Genomic DNA, 22064 nt, shown 5'->3' with positions numbered 1-22064 from the left:
TTTATCTAAAAGCTGAGGTGCATTAGCTCTCTTTGAATCATAGAGAAGTCAGAACCTCTGAGAAAGAGCAAGATAATTGCTGAGGTTTCCTGTTGGTTATTACCTATCCCTTTTCCGGTGGGTTAAAGGGAAAACTTCTCTAAATAACTTTACCTTTAGCCACAATCTTGTAGTCTTGATTAGAATTATAGAATTTTAGGGCTAGAAATGTTGTTAGAAATCATCAATCTTAACTTTTTTTTCTCTCCTTCATTTTATAAACAGTGGAAATGAGGTCCAGAGAGGTTAAGCAACCGATCAAGACCACATAACAAGTTAGTGGTGTGAGCTAATTTTAAAACATTCCTTTTCCATCTGCCCATGTCAATTTCACTTAAGTTTCATATTGATTTGCCATGGTAATACAGTCTTTCAAAAACATTGAAACAATTCCTCTCCAACTACTTCGGATTTCACAGTGTTGATGATCAGTTTAGGTCATCTTCTGCGTTTCTTTTGCACGCCACTTTCAGCAGATTTTTATTTTTCCCTACTGCCTCCACCCCACCCGATACAAATTATTCTGAGCTTTGAAATTTATAAAGTGAGCTCAGGTTTGAATTGGCCTGTGGCTTGCATTATTAGAAGGAAGAGTCGTGTGGCTTTCCCTTCTCCAATGTGGTTTGTGGTTCAAGCGCACGAGGGCTCTTTCTGTGCGAAGTTCTATGATTTTATTACTAGCAAAGTGAAATGGAAAACCAATACTATCGTTTTCATTGTAGGTTTTATTTCCCTGGTGACCCATGAAGAAATTGGTTTGGTGGAGAGGCCTGCGATACGCGTGGAAATATGTAGACAGCAGGTCCGCTAGAGAGGGTGTGGAGTCAACACAAGGAGGACAAACTGATTTGTGGTGGGAGGTTCACCCGCAAGGCTTCTCACTAGCTTTAGGCAGCGGCTTTCTGTAGTTTCAGTTTTATCTCAATATGGGAGGAGAAAAAAAGCAAAGAAGCCAAAAGGATAAGGATGAAAAGAAAGCAGTAGGGAAGGCACAACAGACAGAATAAAGAAAGAAGGAAATGAAAGAAAATGCTCCATGGGAGAAAGACCATGGGAGAATAAGAATCAAGAGGGGGCAGCCACGTGTCACCTAAAAGTGAGTTTAATATGTGTGTGTGCGCAGGGTGGGACAAAAGTAGGTTTACAGTTGTTCATATGGAAAATAATACAATAATTAATAAATAATATAAGAATAAAATCTTTCATGTGCTCACAACTGTAAACCTACTTTTGCTCACTGTGTGTGTGAGTGTGTGACACTTTTTCTTTTTTGTCAGTAGCAAAGGGTTAATTATCTATTTTTTTTTTTTTATCAGTGTGAGACAATCAGGCTCAGCCACATTTCTTTGTCTGAAGAGAAATCAGAGTGATCAAAAGACTAGACCAGTCTAGTTTGCAGCTGCAGGGACTAATGATCGCATGTGGGATGAAAGGTGGGAATAGGGAGGAGGAAAGGAAGAAGAGGCGGGACTGTCTTAATCTACTGGGAATGGGGGTTTGCCCATACCAGGTGCTGGGGACACTCTTGTTAAACTTTCATTTCTCCCTTCCATTTGTTTTGATGCTGTCATGGTGACACCAACTTAGAAACAGTACAAAGATTGATTCATGCTTCCTGCCTCCCCAATTGTTATGGCCAATACTTGATTAGAGATTGGGCATTAGCAAGTTTGGGAAGCAGAGGAGGAATGGGTGGGAGGGAAAACTTCATGGGTTAACACAGAGGTTAACACAGAGGTTGCTTTTCTGGGTGGTGGCGGAGGAGAGGGAATCTTCTAGTGTGGGCTGGTGCCAGAGGGTTGTATAAAATGGAGAACATCTGCACTTCAATCAGCTGGCAGGAAAAAAGGGATAACTGCCTTGATATTCTCAAAGTTCTTGGCAATTATGTTTGCTGGTGGGGCTATCAGTCATGATGCTCTAACTGGACTCTCCCTGGAACTTAGCATCATCAGCAGATGGAAAACACAGTTGGAGCTAATTTGTCCTATGGCTGCACCCTCACAAGACCATCAATTGACTCCTGTGTCCTGGATTCCCAGAGCTGCATTGGCTCCTGACCCTCTCAAATCTGTTTGGCACCTTTATGCATTGCTTCAATTTTGGGAGCCACCATAAAGTTGGAAAAAAAAAAATCTTGCAACTTAAATAAATAAATATTAACCCCCCCCCCAAAAAAAAATAAACCAAACAAAACTTAAATTAGAAAGAGTTTCTAATTGCTTGAAGTCAAAGGACCCTAATCCAACCAATAGATATTCTACATTGCTACTAAACCACTGACTTCCCCCACTAAACCTTTTGAATCTCTAGCTTTCCCAGTAATTAACACTTTATAGGCCTAAGTAGACCAATGTTCCTTCAGTTTAATGGTAAATCTAGTAAGCCCTGGCCTCTCTTGAGCCCCTGAATGAACATTCTACTCTTATATCCAACTGAGGGAGGTTAATAAACCTCTGCAGATAAACACATGGATCAGACTAGGAAAGATAGCAACATGAGAAGTGAATTCTAATTCTGTGACTAACTACAAATCACTTAATCTCTCTAGGCATAATTTAGCTTCCTTCTCTGTGACATGAGCCTCACAGGGTTGACAAGAGTTACTGAACTCACATATGTCACAGGTCACATAGCACCTGGCACATAATGGGACAAGTCTCCATATTTCATCATTGAAATACAAGTGCCAAACTCTTGTGCTTGGGGGAACACATTTAGCAATGTCCACAGTGAATCCAGACTGGGGATTTCATAATCCTTGGAAATGTGGGTACTACCCACAGTTGTTGAGATCAAAGCTTCTAATCCTAGGAGAAAGAAAAACACCCAGGATCTGAAACACAAGAGAAGGTCAAAGAGGCAGAGGTACAGAGATTAAAAGATTAATGAAGGGAGGGCCCTAAAGAGAGGGGGATAGATTAACAAGGAGAAAACATATTTGAGGCAGAGCACAGGAGAGACACAGAAACTCCCAGATAAAATGTGTCCTGAGTTTCCTCTGTTTCCAAACTCTGAGTTGTTTTATAACCTTATACCTAATGGCCAGATTATGAGAATATTGAACCAGAGCACCAGGCATGAAGCTGAAACCTTTTGCACAAGCCACAATTTCTGCAAACTACTGAGGCTCTCATTAAGCAAACTGTAATTTCTGTGCGTTCTCTCCACTGTACCTTAAAATAAATGTATTCTTTATGATCTGGAGAGATGCCTACTCTTCTAATTTGGAAGAAATATAAATGCTGGCAGGATCATCTCTGGAGAATGTTACTACCTATCTTCATTAAGGGAGAAAGTAATGAGAGAGCAGGAGATTAACTAGTTAGTTGGGGAATCTACTAAAAAAGGGAATTGACACTTTAGGGCTTAATTTTGAAAATTGTTTTGGCCCAGACAGCAGCACACTGAGAAGAGGAGGAATGGGATGGGGAAATGCAAAAAAAAATAAAAACAAATGAATAAAATGAAATAAAATTAGGAAGTGCTAATCAAAACATAATAAATATTAAGTGCTAAACTATCTTAAATAACAACAGTTTTGCTATAACATCTGTGTTCAGTCACCAGTCACATGCTACACTTATTAAAAATGCTCTGTGGTCAGCTGATGTGGCTCAGCGGTTGAGCTTTGACCAAGAAACCAAGACGTCGCTGGTTCGATTCCAGGTGAGGACACATGCCCGGGGTGCAGACTGGATCACCAGTGTGGGACATGCTGGAGGCAGCCTATCGATGAGGTTTCTCTTCCATTGATGTTTCTATCTCTGTATCTCTCTCCCTTCCTCTCTCTCTCAAAAATAAAATAAATTTTAAAAATGCTGTCACTCAATCTGCTTCAGCACTTGGGGCCAGAAAGATCAAAGTGTTTATGGAGAAGAGTGTGAGGGATACAGAAATAGTGGTGAAAACAGAGATTCCCAAGAGTTAAATTGGTGATGGTTGCAGCTAAATTTCTCCTATCTCTGTTCTATGTGGGATGCTATTCTTGATGACAGCAACCGTAGCTAAACACGTCTCTGAACTGCAATTTCCAAAGGGCTCTTTCCTGGGTTCATATAACTTATTTAGCATTTTAAATCTCCCCTGCTTAATGAAATGTCATCTTTTCATAGCTGCAGACCAATTGTTTAAAGTGAATCAGAATGTGAACTTGATGCTTAATTCATTGTGATACTCATAATTGTGTCTCAGGCTAACTAAAGGATGTCACATTGCAGGACATGTAACCTTTCACCACCCCACACTTCACCAATTACAGCAAATTCCCCTTTATGCAGAGTAGTTGGAGATAGGTAGTTTCAATTTCCAGTATTCTGATTAGCTGGGTATTGACATATAATCCAGTTAACAGAGAATGAAAATTCATCTTCTTGAATGATGGCCTCAGTTTTTTGACCTTTCTGTTCCTTCTAATCTCTTCAGGTTAATCTTCTTGAAGAGTAACTCATGTTTCCCCAGCTGAAAACCTTCAGTAACTCCCATAACCAAGGGGATAAAGCTGCCACACAAGGTTGTTCATGATATTCCCAAAGTACCTATTTTCACCCCTATTTCTGTGCCCCTCACACATTTCTCCATAAACACCTTGAACTTTCTCCATGCTCAATGTTCCCTCTACTTAAGATTTTCTTCTGCCCTATTTCTCATATCAAATCCCACCCTTTCTTGAAGATTCAGGTCAATTCCCTCCTCTTTGTAAAGCCTTCCTCAATCTCTCCCTACCCCCACCTCTCCAGAAATCCTATATTCTTGATCTCTGCTTCTCTAGGGAAATGCCTTTCTCCTTTAGGCCACTATAATTTATATCTACTTTATCTTACAATGAATCACAATTTCTTAGAATGTGTTATCTGTGACAGATATGTCTCCATCAGCCCTATAAGTGCTACCACATGCCTTGCACAAAATAGTTGTTCATTAAACGAATGAACTAACAGAACCATAATTTCATCACTAAAATGGGTCAGAAGGTGCTTTTTTTCTTTCTTAGATGATTCATAGAACACTTCAGGATCTCACAGTGCTTTTGATTTATTATGACTAACATAAACCATCATGGGAGAGGCTGAAAATAAATCTGGGTATTTGGATTTCCTGGTTTGGATTTCTGAACAAAACTGAGAGAAAGTACATTTAGCAACCAGGGGACTGACAGAACCTAAAGGAAAAATGTAAGTGTTCATTGACTTACATAAAACGTGGTAAATGGCACAGGGAATTAGGAGAAAATTAAATCCAACTAGATATGAAGTGATTTTATCTGAGGGAACCTGATTAGTCGTGTAAGTGTGTGATCAGAATCTCAGTGTTAATACCACCTACCCACACCTCCTCCCTGAAGAAGACTTTATGAAACAGCCACACCAAGAGACAGCTTCCTTTGTCAATCCCAGTCACAAAAGGGGATTGAAAATTCACTGTGATTCCCTGCTCTGAGGGCTGCAGGGCAAGGCATTCATATCAGAGCTGGCATAGTCACTGCCCATGATGCCATGCCTATAGGCTGTCAAACACTCATACAGAGGCATGCACTCACAGATAAAAACGGGAAATACGCCAGTCACCACACATGGGTGAGAAAGAAGGTCCACAATGCCAAGACATGCTGTGATCAGGTGAAGGTATTTGAGGATGAAAGGAAAGGGGAAGTAGAAGCTCATGGAAGGAAATGATCAGAGTAGCAGTGGATCAACTGCCAAATAAGCTAATGGAAATCAATCAGAGAGAAGTAGATGTCAGGAAAAACAGGAAACCAGCCCAGGCAAAGAATCAGCATCTCTGAAATCTGCAGAAATGGAAGGAACAAATCAAGATGGGTTGTCAATATGAAGCACTCTTGTGCATTGTGGAGTTTTCCTCTCCAATAATGAGAGGAAAGGACTGCTTGCATGGTCTAAGCAGTCCTTATATAATGTAGATGCCTTATATAATGTAGATATGTGAATTTTCTGTTCTAGCCACAGCTTCATTAATATGGCCTCTCACCATAGTGAAAGCCATTCTGAGGTCTCCTGTTGTTGAGAGTTGGTGGGTGATGATCCTTAAAAGCTGATGTCAGGAACTGTTGGGGTGATCACTGGAGGTGATTCTCCAGGCAGAATGATCTTCCCAACACAGGTGCACACCATTGTTTGGAAATGGATTCTCTCTGGAGCATTAAGCTGATCAGGACATCTACTAGGACTTCCTTTTATTAAACTTTTATCTGATCTCTCTTCAGAGGCTATGGAAACCCAGAGTTCACTTAGAATCCTCTCCAAGATCTCTGTGTCTTGGCCTTTGACACTGACCAACATTGACAATGGTTCTCCCCATAGATGGTTATAGTGTTCTGGTGGCAGCTGGCAGCAACAGAAGCCAGGTTCATATGCCTTCCCAGAGCAGCCCAAGCCTGTCCCAGAGTAACTTCCAAATAAGTGCAGTTGGTTATGTAATACAAACTTCTGAATTATCCTATATAATAAAGAGGTAATATGCAAATTGAACTGCTCTCCCCTGCAGGCCTGATCACCCCCAACTCCAACACACAAGATGGCCACCCCATGTGGACACAAGATGGATGCCACAAGATGGCTGGCAGGGGAGGGAAGTTGGGAGGGACCAGGCCTGAAAAAAAGGGCAGTTGGGGGTGATCAGGCCTGCAGGGGAGAGCAGTTAGGGGGGACCGGGCTGGCAGGGGAGGGCAGTTAGGGGTGACCAGGCTGGCAGGGGAGTGGTTAGGGTGTGATCAGACTGGCAGGCAGAAGTGGTTAGGGGCAATCAGGCAGGCAGGCAGGCAGGCAGGTGATCGGTTGGGAGTCAACAGTCCTGGATTGTAAGAGGGATGTCCGTCTGCCCGTTTAGGCCCAATCAGGCAGTCGGACATCCCTCAAGGGGTCCCAGATTGGAGAGGGTGCAGGCTGGGCTGAAGGACACCCCCCCCCCCCTCGCCATGTACGAATTTTGTGCACCGGGCCTCTAGTGGACTCTATAATGTTAAAGCTAGAAGAAGACAATTTTTGTACTTTACAGAGACAGAAACAAGCTCAGAGTGGTTAAATGATTGGCTTAAGATCACAGCATTAGAACCAGGAGAAACCAGATCTCCTGAATTCCTGTCTATTAAATCATATCCAGATGATCATCAGGGACCACATCAAATCCAAAAAGTCAAGCCTTTATGTTCCTATTTGATTAGTGAACAGGAAATTCTGGCCTATCTTCCATGCAGTGAAAATGATTTTAAAAATGATTACCCCTCTGAACTCCAGCCTATCTATTTGGAAAAAAAGATTGTTGTAGAGATTAAATGGATAAGAATATAGATACAGCATTGTCCTATCATTACACAAACAAAAAAGTTTCAAGAATGTTCAGTTTTAGTGCTGTGTGTTTCATTGCATTATGGATCTTGGAGCTTAGTTAACTCCTGCAGGTATTTTGTTTTTGTTTGTTTGTTTTACAATGTTCTGATGACTGGAAAGCACAGTATTTGAGAGGAATATGTATTTACAAGACCAAGAATCAAGATATCTATGTTCCAGTTCTAGCTCTGCTATTTGCTAGGTAGGTAATTCTGTATAAACCATTTTGAGTCTATAGGTAACAGTTTCCTCCTCTTTAAAATTCAACAATAGACTGTGTTTTCTATGTCTAACTTATAAGACTACTGTGAAAATCAAATGAAGTAATAGATGAGCAAGTGTTTCTATCATTAGCCAGTGGCTATGTATTGGGTGTGTCAGTTTGCATCAGCCATTTAATTTTCACAATAACCCTTTGCAGCAGACATAGTTGGCTCCATCTGAAAACTGGAGCTAAGAAAGACATCCAGTGACTTGCTAAAGCTTAACAGTTACTGAGCAAGAGAACCAGGATTCAAAACCAAGCCTCTAGACTCCAAGCACTTTTCTCACTATAATATTCAATCATATAAAATTGCAATTTTTGTAGGTCAAAAACATTGAATGTCAGAAATTTCATATGGTTTAACCTGATAAAACACATCTGTATGAAGGTTTATTGAAATTCAAGAGAGTAGAACTATTGAACGGTAGCCTAGTCTCTGATTAGCACCATTCAGGAGAATGTTCCTTTATTCCATGTAGATATACAATCAGAAAAGGCTCATAAATTTTGCATTTCATCCAAACCAGGACTGGCAGAACCCTGGTTTGGTTAAGCATATTTACATGATACTTCAACCATAGCTCATGCATAGAAGACAAGCTCTATCCACAGCACCGTCCTTAACCAAGGCCCTGATATGCTACAGAGTGTGCAATATCTACTCATATTATAGAGCACTGTAAGTTGATGATGAACCTGAATTCAGGTGTAGACTGAGGGAACAAATAATTGAGTTAGTAATGTAAAATGTGTGTCTTTAGCAAATGTGCTTTTATGATGTTGAGATTATTTTTTAATGTAGACATAGATTGGTCTGTTCATGAAAATGACTGTGTTTTTGGGGGAAATTCCCAAGTATTTTCTCCTAGGATCTGGAGATTTTTATGAGGAATACTAGTTTGAGCATCTCTTCACTCATGCTGGAAAAAGACTGTGGATGGGTTCTGGGATGGGGTTGGCCTAGTATCAGCTATACTGAAATCTTGATGTCCTCCATATGGTGTCACACAAGATTGGACTGGTGAGCTCTGGGGAAATGAATATAGAACATCATGAGTGCCTTGTCTGGAGCACTAAGGCCAGATTATACCCCATGGATAAGAGTGGGGATTTGCTGAAGATGATAAATATTTCTAATATTGGTCATCCTAGGGCAGGGAAAGAGGAGGGCTTTGGACCAGGGAAGGGGGAAATCTTCTCTCTGTGGATTGAAAGGGAGCTAGGGGTCAGGATTTTGAGGTAGAGAGAAGTTTGAATATTCCTATAGAATTGAATTCAGCCAGCTACATACAGATAGTGGCTTTGCAGTGTAGCATTTAGAGAATTCACTCTTGGAGTTGTATATCTCTTATACCAAGCCCTCAGAACAATTTCACTAATTGTTTGTTACAAATTGGCTTCTAAGTAAGATAACAGGTTGACTACATGTATTTACTTTCACTTCCCCTAAACCCTACTAAAATGATGGAAAGGGGATATATATATTTTTAAAGTCTTTATCCATAAAGATAAAGAATAGGAGAGGACATAATGACAATTAAATTTTTGAGGTTGGAAACCAGATGGATAAATGATAACTGATTTAGCAGACCTGAGAATGTGTGAGAAATGAGTGGAAGAAACTGAAAAGTAATTGGAGTTACATTGAAGAACTCCAAAATTAGTGTCACTATGGAAGTGGGTGTGAAAATGGGACTGATAACAGGGAGGCTGGTTGAAAGTCTATTTAAGAAGCAGAAAAAAAGGAGGCAGTTAACAAGCCAAAATTCTTGCTCCCACACAGTGCAGCTAGACTACTGCCTCTTTTCCACCTTGGCAGAAGATGAGAGAAGGTAAAACAAAAGTCCCTAAAATGAGGGCACACTGGCAGTTGAGAGTGGAACTCATAGAGAGTGAAAGTATTAATGGGAGGGGGTTGTCATCCAAGCTAATCCTCTCCACAGTAAACCCCACTACCAACAGTCTACCTAATAAGTCAGAGCCATTAGTCGGCATTTTCAACCCCCACTCTCACATATAAACAGACCACCAAGGTTACCATACACGTCAGAGGGAAGCCTATAACATGAAAGCAATAGATAAGCTCAAATACAAAAAGAAAATTGAAACACTTGGAGGTAACAAAGGTTACACAGGCACAAGAACACTTAAAATATTTGATATTTTGAGACATAAGGGAGGACAATAAATCTATAGAACAAGATTACAATATTGTATAAAATAAACACTTTCAGAAAACAAGTAAGAAAGCTCTTGGAAATTAAAAATGATAGCAGAAATTAAAGACCTGGGAGAGGTGAAATATAAAATTGAGAAAATCTCCAGAAAATAGGACAAGAAGGCAAGAGATGCAAAATAGGAAGAAAAGAGAAGAAAGTTATATAATGTCCAACACTCACAATAGAAGAGCTCCAGAAAACAACAACAATTATTATTTAGGAAAAAAATAGTATTAAAGAAAAACATTAAAATAAATTTCACAGGCTAGAAGGATATGAGTTTCCTTCCATCACTCCATTTAAGTGGCCCACATCAAGGCATATTATATAAAGTTTTGTCAACAAAGTCAACACCACACATGCCTATAGTCTAGGGGAAAAAGTTTATATACAAGGATACAAAATCAGGATGACTTTAGACAGCTCCAAAAGAATACTGAAAGCTGGAAGACAATGAAGAAATGCCTTAAAAATTCTGAAGGAAATTACTTTCAACATAGAATTCTATGCTTCGCCAAACAATAAATTTAGGGTGATGGTAGAATAAAGACATTTACAGACACATTTCTTGGCAAATGATGTGTTACGATTAAACAAATGACTAAATCCAGAAAGGAAGACTGTGGACTCAGAAAACTGACAATCCATCATGGGACAAAAAAGAAAGAGAATTCTTAGGGTAATGGTGAAGAAAATTTCACGCTGACAGCTATGGACCAGTTATAGAGTTATAAGTCCCTATTTGAGCAGATCAGAAGACTCCAGGAGAGATTTCTTCAAGATAAAATTGTTGGAACACTTGAAAAGATACAGACTATAGGTCAGTGATGGCGAACCTTTTGAGCTCGGCGTGATAGCATTTTGAAAAACCCTAACTTAACTCTGGTGCCGTGTCACATATAGAAATTTTTTGATATTTGCAACCATAGTAAAACAAAGACTTATATTTTTGATATTTATCTTATATATTTAAATGCCATTTAACAAAGAAAAATCAACCAAAAAAATGAGTTCGCGTGTCACCTCTGACATGCGTGTCATAGGTTCGCCATCACTGCTATAGGTGGAGGGCTTGAAGCTGAATTAGTGGTAATTATGTGGAAAAACTAAACAAAATAAACAATTATTGACTCCAAGAAAACAAAAAGTCATGTTCAAATGTAAAAGTAATACATTTCATAGCTCAGCTGTGCATAGTATTACCATATCCACAATAGTATAACAACTGAATATTAATATAACTAAAATTAAATTTATCTACATTGAAAAGATGGCAAGATGAGAAGAGTGTATGGGATAAGGAGGTAGAAGATATAGGTGAGAGTTAAAGAGAGCAAAATATTCTCTGGTAAATTAATATATGTATTTTACATACACATATGCACATAAATATATATGCATAAATATATATATAACATATAAACCAACATATATTAATATAAGCATATTATTAATATACAAGTGACTGCCTATGGGTAGGAAGAAATTGATAAGAGAAAGTGGGGCAAGTAGGGGTTATTAATTGTATTAATCTGCTTTTTAGTATTATTTGGTTTTTTTAAACTATTTGGTATATATAACTGATAAAACAAAATTCAAATGTTTCAAGACCATTCTTAGCTGTTACTAGAGAGATTCAGAAGAAGTAGTAGGGCCATGGAGAAGTCAAGTACCAAGCAATGATAAATTAGTTACCAGCAGGGAGGTTTGTCAAAGGGGTCAAGGACTAAAAAGATAGATTTTTAGTAACATGTGAGCATTTTTTAAGGCTGCTGGGCAATGACATGGAGAGGAAAACCAATTGAAGAATAAATTTCTGAGTATGCAATATGGTGATATTCATAATGGATACCCAGGCGATTATCATTTGAGAATTAAGAAGAGAACCCATGAAGGCTAGAAAACATCTACACATCTGGATTACATGCCTACTTAATGTTTATTACCTAACATTTAATTACACCATAAACCACACAATAGGTTACATGCCATGCTGCCTTACATTATACTATAGGGCCTATCTTAAATACTTGTGTATATAAATGATATTCTGTATGCAAATCCTCATGCTCTGCTCACGGTGGTGTCCCGCCCCCTAAGATCCATGCCACTTAGTCTATACAATGCTATTGATAATTTTCCTTATTGATACAGAGGAGATTTTGGTTGTTCATCAATTACTAGTTAAGGCAGAGTGTATTTTATATAAATATTATTTAAATCCCAATCAACTCTTCTATTTCAGCATGGAGCTATTTATGCCAAAATATTAACATTCTATAGGGCAGAGATCCACCCTGGTGATACAGGGCCAAGCTACTTAACCTGGGAAAAATGTGTGTTACATAGCCTTGAAAATAGATGCCTGGGGGTTAGCTGCTTAATGGAATTGCAACCAGGCTTCAGCCTTTACAAATACTTAATTGGAGAGTAAGGCAGAAACTTGTGTATGCTGGGTGGGCTAAAAGGCAGTTCTCCTCAATCTAACAAGAACAGGAGAATCATACACATGATAACACAAAGCAATGCATCAAGGTATTTCTTTAATGAACTTATTTTCATATCCCATGATGTCATCAATTCTCAGATTCCTTTTACTAACAGCCTTAACATGCCAAACTGGACTTTAGAAGACTTGGACTCTGTTCCTAGTTCTGCCATTACTGTGCTGAGTCAGAGTAAAATAAGCTATTAAGGTGTCCAGATGTTCCTTTCATTTGTGACAGTCTGCAAACCATGTCCATTCTTTCCTTTAAACCTCACAATAACTTGGACTTAGAAGTTAAAAGACTTGCTCAAGATCACACAGTTAAGAGCTGAGAGGCAGGGCAGATACTAGGGCCAAGGTCTTCTGACAACAGAACTCTTCTCATGGCACCCTGACCTTGCAGAGAAGGAATGGTAATTAGAAGACACACTTGCCTATTATTCACCTTTTCATGCCTTACTCAAAGGACATAGTGTCAAAGACATAGTGTGCAAGGGTAGCAGAAGAGGGCTTCACTCATTCATTGAAAATGTACTCAATTTAAAATGTAGAGATTGGCTACTTATTACAATTTGGGATCATACCAGGCCTACACTTGGACTCACAGTTTAGTAAAGTGGACAGATAGGTAAATAGTGTGATGAGGGCTGTGATAGAGGGAAACATAGGCTGCTAGAAATTCTGGATTTCTGGGCATCTCTCTCAGGGGATGTCATATGCTGGGATTTTTTAACTGATCAAAGGCAGTTCTGGTGGGGAAGCCTACAAGCCATGAGCACAGAAGAGGGTAGATCCCTTTGTGACCCACAGCTATTACAGGAGATGTTGCCTGTCCTAGAGGCTCCCCAGTACATTCTACATATTAAGGTGTTCCTCAAATCTTAGTTTGGTCCTAACTTGAAAAAGGCTCTTCTTGGGTGACTGAAGGCTGGAAAAGCCTTATTCCCCAGAGCCATTGTCCATAGGTCAAAGCAGGCTGGGTTGTGCGATAGTTGCAAACAACCTTCAACTCTCAGTGGCTTAACAAAATGGAAGTTTATCTCTGTGTGTTGGCCAGGGGCTCTACTCATTGTTAGACACTCAGGAACTGGGACTGGTAGATTCTCCATCTCTACATAGTCTTCCTCAATTCCCAAAGCAGGAAAAATGGGATATATAAACACACATTGTCTCTTAAAAACTTTCACCTGGAAATGATACATCCCACTTCTGTTCACAGATGATTGCCGGGAGCCGGTCCATGCTTGCTGTTTCAAGGGACCTGGTATATATGGCATATTGTTCTTAATATGTTTGCTCACCTTCTTGGCACTATGTGTTTTAACCAAGGTCTCCGGCAGATGATCAGCTAAAGTAAGACATATGACCATGTCTAACTTCTAAGGAAGCAGAGAAATGCAATCCTACCAGGTGCTGGGGAAAATGAGGGGAACAGGACTACAGTGGCGCCTTGACTTACGAGTGTAATTTGTTCCGTGACAGAGCTTGTAACTCAAATTACTCATATGTCAAATCTTAAAGTGAACGAGTGAGACAGGTGATGCTGGGCTGATGTTGTGGCATACACTGCGATGTTCGCTGCGCCAACTAGCAGTGGGGTATCTGAAGCTGGCTCGTAACCCGAATTTTAACTTGCAACTCGAAGCAAAAAATCGGCCGAGAGATGGCTCGTATCTCGAAAAACTCGTTAGTCAGGACACTCGTAAGTCAAGGCCCCACTGTATTTGTGACTATCCCTAAAATGAGCAGTGTTTTAAGAGTCTAAAGCAAAGTCTTTATCTTTTGGGATTTCACACTAGCCTGTGAGCTCCTGGAGCCAGAGCCTGTGCCTTGTGCGTCTCTGTATTCCAAGGGCCTAGCACAGAGCAGGACATGGAACAGAGTCCGTAGATACCTCTTGAATGAATTAATATGTGAACAGACAAGGACTCTTTCCTAAAAGACTCTTTCCTACTGGTGACCAGAAAAGTCTACATCCTTTATATATTTTTTAAATTAAGCTCAGGGACTAAATCTCACTCCTATTTGTGCCTTTCTATCATAGTGAGAAAGACACCCTGAAGGCCTGTGCTGCCCTGCCAGGAGGGACAAGCTCAGGTAACTGTATTTTGAGCCTCACTGGTAACTCTTGGGAATTACAGCCAGTGCAGCTCCTTTGTGCAGCCGAAGGATGATGCTAAGGGAAAGGTGGCCCAACAACCAAGCAACTTCCAGATGTGAGAAATGATGATTGGAGCACAGCCCCATGGGGGACCCAGATTATCCTCCCAAACATTGATGAAGACGGTGGCTAAATCTGCTGAGAACGGAGCTACGGCTCCATTTGAATAGATGCCTTTAGAACAGCGGTTCTCAACCTGTGGGTCGCAACGCCTTTGGGGGTTGAACGACCCTTTCACAGGGGTCGCCTAAGACCATCGGAAAACACATATATAATTACATATTGTTTTTGTGATTAATCACTATGCTTTAATTATGTTCAATTTGTAACAATGAAAGTGGGGGTCACCACAACATGAGGAACTGTATTAAAGGGTCGTGGCATTAGGAAGGTTGAGAACCACTGCTTTAGAAAGACACCCAGAGCAGGTACAGTGGGGCCTTGACTTATGAGTTTAATTCGTTCCATGACAGAGCTCGTAACTCAAATTACTTGTATGTCAAATCAAAAAGTGAACGAGTGAAACACGTGATGCTGGGCTGATGTTGTGGTGTTCACTGTGACGTTCGCTGTGCCAACTAGCGGTGGGGTATCTGAAGCTGGCTAGTAACCCGAATTTTAGCTCACAACTCAAAGCAAAAAATCGTCCGAGAGATGGCTCATATCTCGAAAAACTTGTTAGTTGGGACACTCGTAAGTCAAGGCCCCACTGTACTCTCTTTTCCAAAGTAGCAATGCCAAGTTTCTGGGCCTGAAGGAAAGGCCACAACATCAGATAATATAACTACATTCAGAAGACAGCAGCGTTGCTGGATGACTGCTAACATGTCTCAACAGTAGCCACAAAAGTCAACAAACCGGGATGGGTAACACACAGGCTATAATCTGATATGCTGCTCATTTATCACTGCCTTTCCTCTTCCAAGATGTTGGTGCTCTGGCAGTGATCTCTATCTTTGCTGTGCAGCTGTAGACAAAAGGATTAGTGATGGCCATGGGCGACATGCAACAAGATTGACAAAAGGCTCAGCAGTAAGAACAGTGTTCACCCAGTGCTGGGTGCAGAATGTGAACCTGAAGACAAGGCAGGGAAGACAGGGTGGTATATCTTTCCTAGGGTATGGGGATTGGTAAACACAGAACAAATAATGCAGGCCTTTTCCATGAGAGGAATTTGGGGACCACCCTACTTCCTGAGAGGTGGGACAATTTGAAGTTATCCTTTGCTACTACCAGGATCTGCAGCCTTCCCCAGTGTAGGCTCCCCTGGTGTTATGCGCCCTGCTTAGCTTCTGTGTTTGCACACAGGCCTGCTGTGTACCCCGCAGGGGCTGGCCAATCAAATGGGTCTGAAGTGTGCTGTAATTATATAGGATGTCCCAAAAAATGTATATGCATACTTTGAATAATTCTAAAGGCAGTGTTTATTAAAATACATTTCATTTTCACCCGACCGACATAACTCAGTGGTTGAGCCTGGACCTATGAACCAGGAGGTCATGGTTAGATTCCTGGTCAGGGCAGATGCTCTGGTTGAAGGCTCAATCCCCAGTAGGGGCTTATAGGAGGCAGCTGATCAATGATTCTCTCTCATCATTGATGTTTCTATCTTTCTCCCTATCCTTTTCTCTCTGAAATCAATAAAAATATATTAAAAATACATTTCATTTTCAAAATTGAGCTATCAGCTGTTAAAGTGTGTATACATTTTGGAGGGATACCCTGTTTTTGGGGTGGTCAGAGGCTCAAGGTGGTGCAGAGATATATATGTGAAATTACAGGACTTTTGCTCTTTCTTCCAGTCACTTTCCCCAAGCTGGATCCAGGGTGCTGAGACCTCTGCAACCTGAGGCTGAAGGCACATCAACCCAGGGTGCTGCCCCCAGACCTTCTCCCAACAGGTTTGCCTCAGCTGCCCGGGCAGACTTCTGAGTGGTGGCCCTTCCTTATGCCTAATGCTTGGAAGGTGAAGACATGAATTTAACTTTGGATCATTGGAGATCAGCAGCTTGTGACTGAGGAGTTGCCTGGAAATTCTGCTGATGCTACAAAAGCAAGAATAGCTTGCTAACTTTATGAGCCATCAGAGTCTTCGGGAATAGTGGGAAATTCAATTTCTCCTGGGGAAGGATAATCTGGCTGAACTGACCTGTTTTGAATGAGTCCTTGGAGGTGATAGAGATTCTCAATCCAAACCATGTTATGAATATGATACAAGAGTTTATTCTCTACATTTCCTGAAAAGGGCCAAATAGTAAATATTTTAGGCTTTACCAGACACATATGGTCTCTATGCTCCTCCTCCTCTCCTCTTTTCTTATTTTCCCCTATTAGAAACCATTCTTAGCTCAAGCACCATAAAGAAACTGGCCTTGGGCTGGATCTGGCCCACAGGCCTGAGGTTGCTGGTCTATGCTCTAGCATTTAGTGAAGAAACCCATCTTGTATCATACAAGGCATGATGACACTTAATCTGGTTTCCCAGATTAAGAGGTGAGTTAAGAGGGAGCAAAATGCAAAACAGGCAGGTGGAGATGCCTTGTAGACCAGAGCATTTTGGGGTCAGAAATGGGGCCTTATCCATTTTTATGTCCCTGGTGATTAGCACATGCTTGGCACATATGCGTCCCCCATTAATGCTTGTGAATGAATGGCTGAATGAATGAACAAAAGAAGCAGAACATTATGGTATTGCCACACAAGTATATAGAGAAACCCTTTGGGGATATTATTTATTTTCAGATCCTCTGAAATTCTCTCATTTTCTCAAAATGACCTTCCATTTTCCCCAGCAGAATGCTCACTTATATTCCCAAGAAGGCTTTTTACTAGATTCTCCTTATTTCCCCTTCCTTTGTTTCTTATTCTCTTATCATTGTCCTTCCCTCATGACATTCACTGCCTGGTGGATTCCTCATTCTTCTCCACACTAAGCAAACAGTCAGGCTTTCTGGGAAAAAGAGAGGCACTTCCTGCAGCTCTTTCCCCTCCTACTTCCTGAGGACTGAATGTTCCTCATTATCATACATGACAGTATACTCACAACCAAGGTATGGCAGGGTCAACTATTCATATAACAGAATCTCATTAATTTCCATTTCTCCAAAAGGCTTTTAGAAGGCAAACATGCTAAACACAGAAATGTATCACCCAGATGGGGAGGCTCACAGGTACATGTGCATGACAGCTCAGAGCCATGTGGAGTCACCCTAAGTGACACGTGGCAGCCCCTAATATACGCTGACACAGACCTCTGAGCCTCTCTTTCTGCCTTCTCATAGACTTCTCTTCAACCCCAGGGCTTCCTGGTCTTCCTCATCCACTTCAGAGCTACTTTGAGCCCCCTCATTGATTTTCTCTTTGTATACTTGAGCCAATTTCCCTCTTCTTTTGCAAATCCATACTGAGATAAAAGCACACTTGCTGGTACTCTTTAACTGAGCTCTGTCCCCCATAATTTATTAAAAGGTAACTATGCACCCCACCCCCTTGACACTGTGCTTTTCTATGGGCCCCCTTTTTACTGTAGTCTCCATGATGTACACATACTGTTTTATAGCCTGGCTCATGACTTAGGCAGGCTCATGACTCCTTGAAGACAAAGACTAATAAATAGTGACTCCCAGAAGCTTCTAAACAGAGATAGACAAAGATGGCTAGTCTTTTAAAATAAACATTTTGTGGCTAAACCCCATGTAAATATAATGCTCCCACAGGCATCTTGAATTAGTCAGGATGATCTAGGTTATGCTGTGGTAAAGATTTGCTACAAATATGCAACAAAGATTTTTTCCTCACTGATTCTACTTGTCCACAGAGGTTGATTACACTCTGCTCCATGTCTCCACTCTAGGGCCAGGCCAACAGAGCAGCCTCTGGCTGGAACACAACAAATCTCATGACAAAGGAAAAAGAGATTATGGGGACACATAAGCGGGCTCTGAAGTTTCCATCATATTCACTCACCTTTCATCAGCCAAAACAGAGTCACATGACCAAGACTGATGGGTAATCTGTGTGAAGGTCAGCAAATAATTTCGTTGATAATATAATTTATCACATATTGAAAACTTAAATTATCCTCTGAATAATTTAAGTTACACTCTGAGTAATAATATAATTGATAATAATATACAGGGAGGGACAAACATTGATTTATAGTTGTTTGTATGGAAAATAGTACAATAATTAATAAATAACAATACAAGAATAAACTCTGTGTTTCACCTGTAAACTTACTTTTGCCACACACTGTAATTAATAATAATTATCCTCTGAATAACAATAATGTCATCCTCTTCTTCTTCCAAGCCATCTCTTCATTCATATTTGGGTAAATGACATTAACATCTACTCTGTCATATTTCCCCAGGATGCTGCCAGAAGTATCTCTCTGATCCATAAAATGAATCATATCACACCCCTATTGAAAACCCTTCAGTGCCTGTGTATTGTTCATGGGATAAAGTCCCAAGTCCTTAGGATGACCTTTGTATTTTCTCACAATAGGGTGCCTGACAAACTTTATAAGTGGAATTCTTAAAAAAAAAAAATCAACCTTAGGTTACTTAGAATTGATGCAGCAAAGGGTATTAAGGGGAAAGTATAGATGGAGATAAAAATTCCACTTTAATGGCTTCATGTTCATTTTCCTGATTCCCCCCCCCCCCCCTTCAAAACCTGGTCTATTCTTCCCGTCATCCACCTAGAATGGTCTTATTTATCGTTCAACAATCAACACAAATTTCACCTATAGTTTGGACTCCCACTCTGTGTTCCCCAAAACCACTACCCAGGTTAAACTGGCAACTATTTCCTTCATGCCTTATTATATCTTATAGAATAGTAGCTTTTACACGTCTTTGTGCCCTCTAATACAGTGGGGCCTTGACTTACGAGGATCCCGGCTAATGAGTTTTTCAAGATACGAGCCGTCTCTTGGCTGATTTTTTGCTTTGAGTTGCGAGCTAAAATTCGCGTTACGAGCCAGCTTCAGATACCCCACTGCTAGTTGGCACAGCGAACGTCACAGTGAACACCACAACATCAGCCCAGCATCACGTGTCTCACTCATTCACTTTATGATTTGACATACGAGTAATTTGAGTTACAAGCTCCGTCATGGAACGAATTAAACTCGTAAGTCAAGGCCCCACTGTATATTTGACTAGAGGCCTGTTGCATGAAAAGATTCATGCAATAGGCCTGGGTCCCGGGTGCCGAAGGAAAACCGGTGCCGCTCTGGCTGGAGCCACCTTCAAAGCCCTCGCTGCTCCGGCTGGAGTCGCCTTCAGTCTTCGCTGCGCCACTTCGCACCTACGTATGCAAATTAACTGCCATCTTTGTTGGCGGTTAATTTGCATATCTCGCTGATTAGCCAATGGGAGGCATAGTGAAGATATGGTCAATTTCAATCTTTGTCTATTATTAGATAGGCTATCACAACCAGAAACACATATATATATACATATATAACACACATATATAAAATATGTATGAGTGTATACACAAGTGAAAGAAGACTATTAGGGAATAATATCTACCTTTGTGATTTGTTATACATTTTGTTATTTTCTATTCTTTCCTTTGGGATTTGCATTTAGGGCAACTCCATCTTCCCCATTCGCTTAAAGCTCTCCATTCTCAGCAACCAGTTCAGCTCACTTTAAGGGTGGGGTATGGTAGGGAGGGTTGGTGGGAATAATTCGTGAAGATTTCTTGTGAATTCAGTCATGAATTACAGAGTGTGTTGTATCTAGAGTCTAGCTGTTTGGCAGCAGAAGGGTTCTTCCAGGGTATCTGATGAGCCATATTGCAGAAAGCAGAAGATTTACACATATTTCTCTCCCCCGCCACAAGACTGAGTTTTCTGAGCAACAAACATGCTTATACATATCGGCACCTAGCACAGTGCCTGGATTATGATAGGCCCTCAAAATATGTTTGTTAAAAGAACATGTGATGCAACAACACTTTGTTCCCTCAAGACACTACCAAAGCAATCCCCCACCTAAACACCTAGGATGCCTGCTTTAGTCTGAATGCTGCCTTTTATTTATTTATTTATTTATTTATTTATTTAATATATTTTATTGATTTTTTTTTTTTTTTACAGAGAGGAAGGAAGAGGGATAGAGACTTAGAAACATCGATGAGAGAGAAACACAGATCAGCTGCCTCCTGCACACCCCCCACCAGGGATATGCCTGCAACCAAAGTACATGCCCTTGACCAGAATATAACCTGGGACCCTTCAATCTTTAGGCTGATGCTCTATCCACTGAGCCAAACCGGTCAGGGCTGAATGCGGTCTTTTAAAAAGATTTGCTGAATTTCTACTTTAATGGTGGAAAGGGAAGGAAGACGCATTGGAGCTTGTTTTAGGTCTAACCACCACTCCTGTCACTCACCTTCCCATCCCCCAAGAACAGGAGATGTTAAGAGGTGGTGGAAAACTTTTAATAAAATTCAGTCAGGTCAAGTGCTTGGGGGGATGCTTGGGGGTGCAAATGTGTATACATTCTAAATACGTCACTCACACTTGCCACTAAAGGTATGCAGAGTCCCCTGGAGTTTCCTAGTTCAGACATTCTAATCGTCCTGCATTCCCTGATCCCCAACAAAGCAAGGACTTCCCGTAGCTAAGTCGCAGGGATTGGCAGAATGCCAAGGTGGTCTTATTGCCAGGCTAATCATGCTTAATAATCAATTAGTCTTACTCATTAATATTATTAATCCTCTCCCCTCAGCACCACCTGCAATCAGTTGCATGATGGCAGACAGATGTTTCCCAGATGCTCACAAGGCCAGTTTTGTGCGTTTTCTTAACTCTCATCAGGCAGGCTGTGAAGATGCCTGAGGAGCAGAGAAAGGGACTGGAGGTGGGGGCAGAAAGATGCTGAAAGCAATGAATGAGATGAATTTTCAAAACCCAAGCTGTGTAAGCAAGGTCGGCTGTTAATTAACCTTGGGTTTGTTGAGAACATGTCATCCAGGCTGTGGCAAACAAAAGGTGCACCCCATCTGTGACTAGTCCTGGCTAGGGAGGGGCTGGTTGCAGGAAATAATCGCTCCTTGTCCCCCTCCCACTGCCTGGAGAGCACATTCCACCCCCACATAGTGGAGTGGTGGTGGGTTCCCAGTTTCTGAGGTGACTCCATGCACTTTTCAGTGTCTGGGAAGTAGGGATTGTGAGAGCCTGAGTGAGTCACAGTTGTATCACTAGGGACGTAGGGACAGCTTTTCTAGAATGTGAAAACTGAAGATTCTTACCACAGCAACTTGGATAAATTACATCTTGCTAATCAAAAACACTCTGTAGCAGTGAAGGTATCTGGCCTGGTGAGGATGAGTCCACAGCCTAGGTTTGTGTCCTGCTGAGGCCTTTTGGCTGGTGGAGCCCGCATGTCAATAGGGGTGGACTGGGCAGTGCTGCACCCTTACCACACCCCACTCTGTAGTCAGAGCCCAGAGGCTCCCCTTCCTGGCCGCTGTGGAAGCAGCTGGAGAGTGGGAGTGAGCAAACAGCTCAGGCAACCTCTGAGCC

At 41.1% G+C, this 22064-nt stretch overlaps 1 long non-coding RNA gene across 1 annotated transcript; it reads left to right on the top strand.

The window, feature by feature from the left end:
- Window positions 1-13961: 13961 nt before the first annotated feature.
- On the top strand, window positions 13962-18732 carry LOC118651935. The gene is made up of 2 exons (XR_004966368.1): window positions 13962-14454; window positions 16321-18732. It is a non-coding gene; the product is annotated as an uncharacterized LOC118651935 (long non-coding RNA).
- Window positions 18733-22064: the final 3332 nt, after the last annotated feature.

Source organism: Myotis myotis, unplaced genomic scaffold (genome assembly GCF_014108235.1).
Source record: "Myotis myotis isolate mMyoMyo1 unplaced genomic scaffold, mMyoMyo1.p scaffold_m19_p_3, whole genome shotgun sequence".
Lineage (NCBI taxonomy): Eukaryota > Metazoa > Chordata > Mammalia > Chiroptera > Vespertilionidae > Myotis > Myotis myotis.
The sequence above is the reverse complement of the archived record's forward strand: the minus strand, read 5'-3'. Positions and strand labels throughout refer to the sequence as shown.